This window comes from Asparagus officinalis, unplaced genomic scaffold (assembly GCF_001876935.1).
Source record: "Asparagus officinalis unplaced genomic scaffold, Aspof.V1 AsparagusV1_Un264, whole genome shotgun sequence".
Classification (NCBI taxonomy): Eukaryota; Viridiplantae; Streptophyta; class Magnoliopsida; order Asparagales; family Asparagaceae; genus Asparagus; species Asparagus officinalis.
This window is the reverse complement of record NW_017972529.1, coordinates 97,273-102,676: the sequence shown is the minus strand read 5'-3', so window position 1 is coordinate 102,676 and position 5,404 is coordinate 97,273.

Genomic DNA, 5,404 nt, shown 5'->3' with positions numbered 1-5,404 from the left:
ACAATATGCGTGCACTTGGGCCGTACGTTATATATCATTCCCCCTTCTTGTTGAAGATGTCATGGTGTCTATCGCTCCCTACTCGTTCAGGATGGCACCACGAGCAAAGACATCTGCATCGAAGAAGGTGGAGAATGATGCCTCCTCCTCGGCTCCTATACCTGACCGTGGTCCGGAGTCTAAACCCTCGGACTCTGCTAATTCATAGGTCCAGATTGAGGAATTGGAGAACGCCGTGAAGTGGGTGATCTCGTTCGTCGATTAGGGCCGTGGTACCTTCATGGACTTGAAGTAGTCTTTATCAGATCACATGGCCTGCATCCGATGTCTGGGCGACTATAGGCTCGCCATACGCTACTCAATGAGACTCCTCGACCTGGAGTCACTTTTAACAAAGTTGGAGAATCTGTGGCAGGCGAATTTGGAGTCTGTTGTGACGCTATTCTTGGTTTCAGCCTGTCGTCGTGGAATGTGGCATCGAGAGTGCCGAAGGCGAGACATAGAAGACAAAGAATCACTTATCAGTCATTTGGATCTTCGGCAACGCCTGTTGCACGCTGACATGGAGGCTACCTCTTCTTCAATCCTTCCAGGCATGATCTTGTATGCTAAGGGGGAATCGACTTTGACGGGCCTACGTATTTAGAGAGAGACCGTGTTCGGTGATCTTGAAAGGGAGACGCGTATTCTCCCGATGCTGCACCAGGAGGATGCTGCTGCTAACGCTTCTTTCGAGACAAGGGCCGATAGGAGGCAGAGGACGAAGATCGTGCTATTCATGCGGAGAAGATAGCTGCAGTCAAAGCTGAGCTCGCGCCTTTCAAACTTCTAGAATGAGTTCGCCGAGTAGGAATAGGTTCAAGATGTCCTGTTCACTCTTTTGTTTCTTGGATGTAATGTTATGACTCGCTTGATTATAAAGTCATAATTTCGTTCGAATGTATTGTCTAGAAACAGCTAATGAACTTTGCACCTTCTTGATTCCTTAAGACGTTGCGCGTACCTTCCTTTCTTTTTTTTCTTATGGTTGTGTATCGCTATTCAGCTCCTAACTCATGTGATAGGCAAACTCAATTGTCAGTGAGTTTATGCCCCAGGCGGGTTCGTGCCACAGGTGAAACTCAAATGCAGGCGAGTTTATGCTTCCAGCAAAACTCGAACATGGGCGAGTTCATGCTGTGGGCGAACTCAAGCATAGGCGGACCGCATGTTTGCTTACGGTCCCATGTTCTTGCCAGCTAAGGCGGTGTATTATGTCTCATTAAGTGTGAGGCGACAGAACGGCTCGCCTTCCGCACTTAACCCGGACCGTTGGTTCGGAATCCCAGTGGTCGAGGCCTTTATAGGCGTCGAATTTGAAGCGTCATTGGAGATCTGAGCCGCTCGGTACATTCGAGTCAGTGAATCTCAACTGTTGAACCCTCGGCTATATAATGTGCTCGCCATTCTCTTGGTAGAGTTCCCACACTCATGAAAGTTCGCCTGAAGAAAGATTTTACAAAGCCTTTCTCGTCCTGACCAATGGCTTTCGAAACCAAGTCGTGCGCTCCCAAGGGGAAGGAAGTCGTTTCTTCCTCCGATGCCGCTGACGCTACCATGACGTCAACTCTCAGCCCGACCCTAGTGTTCGCGGCTTTGAACCTTATTCTGACGCTCTCCATCCTCCAAAAGTTAGAGGATGACCTACGTAGGACGGCCACCATCGTTAGTCAAGGCGTCAGGAGATATTATGACGTGCTCCCCCTCGTAGCCGAAATGTCTCGAGGAGATCAGACGCGTGGGCGACCCTCAGCTCACCCAGTGATGTGAGCGAGAGCTTCATCGCTTGGAGGGGTTGATGTACCACCTAGAGGCGCTGGTACATGCAGACCCCAAAGATGAGTCAACGCCTCTCGCGATGAGTGCGTTGTTCGAGCGCGAAGCTTTAGCCAGGCACATCCTGGAGAAGGAGGCCGAGCTCAAGCACCTGCGAAAGCAACATCGTGCTTTGCTAGCTGAGATGGATGCCTATCTTGACGTTGCTTTCTTCATGGACGTGGGTCCCTCGAGGGATAGGAGAACCTGATGAAGCTCGAGCGTGAGAAAGTGCGGGTCTATCGCATCGCTGAGGCGAAGGAGAAGTCACTTTAGATCCTCCATCAAGAAGAGGAAGATGGTGAGGCTACCCTCGTCAAGCTTCACAACGACAGGAGGAGAAGGTTCGAGCTAGGCATGCGGCAGAGCTCACGGATGTCAAGGCTAGGATCGCCGCCTTCAGCCTGTCGAAGTTAATTTAGAATGTTTCTGTTGCACTGCTGTAATTTTGCTGATGCTAGTTGTATTTTTGTCTAAAAACATGATGTGTTTTTTTTAACTCAGCTTCGAATGGCTCCTTATGCTTTTGGTTATTTACTGTTCCGTATGCGTAGCCCTTTCTTTATTTTTTGCGTTTATCTATGCTTTAGGACTTTTGGTTAATCCTTGATAGTCACCGTGTTTGACTTGTCTTTATCGACTGTTGCTTGAGTCGAGCTAGCTACATTGTTTTTCGTAGTGTGGCGGGCCTTCGAGGGGTTTATCTTAGACTTAGTTGCTAGAATCCTCCTCCACCCTTGGCGGTTCGAAACACGGGGTCGGGTTAACTCTAATTCTCACGTCGTAGTTCAGGTAGGTTTGAGATGTTAAACATTAACAATCTAACCCAAACAGAACGGTTGCTTATGCACACGATCAAATCAAGGTCCCAATGACGACTCGCCATTTGGCGAGTTGCTGTTCGGTGGCCGATTGGAGCATGTCGCCTGGTAAGCCGCCCTTAATGAACATCGTCGCCCACGAGGACGATTATGTTAGGATAATCGAATTGTTCATGGACGTAGGAGTGTGAGCCGTCGCATGGTGGGCTGCTACCTATCGATTGTTCTAAGAGAATATTAGAACGCTTGGGATAGGTCGGGTCATTCAGGGACGTACGAGTGTGATGACCGATCGGAGTAGTAACGCGTCGCTTGGTAGGTTACTACTCAGGCAGTGTCATTCGTAGGAATGACAGAGCCCGCTCTACCAGAGGTAATCATTAACCCAATAGAATCTTGTCATGATCGGAGCAACTATGAGGGCCTATCATCCATGGGAGGGGATTTATAGGTTGATGTCGCCAGAGATGATAGTTAACTTGACTTGATTGTTTGTTGCGATATGAGCAATTCTGTGGGCTTACCATCCTATTGGAGAGGATTGGTAAGTTGACTTTGTCCAGAGGTAACAGTTAACGTGATAGTTTCGAGAGATCCATCGTCCAGTTGAATGAGACTAACGGAGAAACGACTATCAGAGGTGGGGATTTAACTTGATAATCGACTTTGGTCCTAACTGTCGAAAGGTTTGACCGAATGGGGATATGGGCTATCCCTAAGAACACTATATGTAGCGTCCTATAGGGGTTTCTCGTAAGCAGTGGTTCACATCCGCGAGTACGTCGGTGTATTTGAAGTAGGAACAGTTTGGCCTCGTTTACCAGTTGGAGGGGAAAAGGGGCAGTTTAGACTCGTGCACTTGTGGGAGTAATAGGGTAGTACTAAGGGTAGTACTTCTTCAGGAATTTGTCGTTGATAGGTATCATGATCTTATCGTCGTTTGGTTTGACGAGACGATAAGCTCCATTCGAATAGACTGTCTCTATCACGAACGGTCCTTCCCATTTGGGCTAGAATTTGCCTTTCTTCTTAGAAGTGAGAATCATCGGTCATCAAACGGCGAGTACCAATTTTGCCTCCTTGAAGGATTGATGCTTGACTTTCTTGTCGAAGGCCTTAACTATTCGAGCTTGGTAGAGCTCAATGTGCTGTTGGGCATCAAGTCGCCTTTCATCCAACACTTCAAATTCTGCGGGGCGTCGTTGATGATTATCTTCGGTCGTCATCCCTGTCGCTAGGGCGACGCGAAGGGATGGAATTTGAATCTCTAATGGTAACACGACCTCGCAGCCATATACCAATGAGTAAGGCGTGTTGCCAGTCGATGTGCAAACCATTGTGCGATACGCCAATAAGCTCTCGTCAAGCTTCTCGTTCTAATCGCGCTTGCTACCGAAAGTTACCTTAGTTAGGATCTTAATTATTGTTTTATTGAAGGCCTTGGCCAAACCGTTCGTCGAAGGGTTATACGCTGTAGAGGAAAGGTTTTGGATTCTGAATTTGTTACAGAACTGGGTGAACGTATGACTAACGAATTGTGTGCCGTTATCATGAATGATATGTCGAGATACGCCGTATCGATATATGACGTGATGTTTGATGAACTTGATCACCTCATTGGTTTTGACTTCTCTCAAGGGGACGGTTTCAGCCCATTTGGAGAAGTAGTCGGTGATTGCCATGATGAACCGGTGACCCCTTGCTGATGGCGGGGATATCGGCCCAACTATGTCCATTCCCCATACTTAGAACGGCCATGACGCTGCTGTCGTATGCAGGTCTTCAAGAGGTCGGTGGATGTAATTGGTGTGAACTTGGCATGTGTGGCATCGTTTCGCATAAGCAACTGCGTCTCTAACTATCCCGGGCCAAAAGTAGCCTATTCTTGGCAGACGATCCCACAACTTGGGTCCGGACTGGTGAGCTCCGTAGGTGCTATCATGGGCTTCACGTAGCGCTTCTTGCACTTCTGTCTTTGAAAGACATTTGAGTAACAACCCCTCATACGACCTACGATACAACGTCTTCATGGTCGAGTAATAGTAGAACCTTGAGGCACGTCGGCGGACAAACTCTCGCTCCTTAGCCTCTTCAGGTAAAATGTCGTATAAAACATAATCGATGATCATGAGACGTCTGTATTCCGGGTCAAGTTGATTCGGAGCCTGTTGAGTAGCGTTTGCTTGTAGAACATCCTCTGGTCGAAAGAGTCGTCGTCTCGCTACAGTGACACATTGAGTCGTCTCTAGCGGTTGAGCCAAGTTAGCCGCCAAGGATGTGAGGGCGTGCGCGTTCTTGGAATGAAGCACGTGCCCAATGCGGAAGTTTTCAAATGACTCAATTAGTTTGGTAGCTGCTTTATGAAGCGGGATTAGATCATCATTCCTAACCTCGTATTCTCCCGTCATCTGCCTAACGATGAGCTGAGAGTCGTCGTAGGCCTCGAGATGTTTTATCTCTAACTCTCTTGCCAGCTCGAGCCCAATGAGTAGCACATTGTACTCAGCCATATTGTTGGTACAGGGCTTTGTTAAAGAGAAGGCTTGGGGTAACACGTGGTTATATGGGGAAGTAAGGACCACCCCCATTCCTGCAACAATAGATCCGTTCATGCCGACGTGAGACGCATCGTCGAAGAACATCTGCCAAACTTCCGCTGGGGAGGCCGCGTTGACTTCGGAGGGTTCATCCGCCAAATCTTCGAACAGGTCAGTTTTCACCCCCCAGCG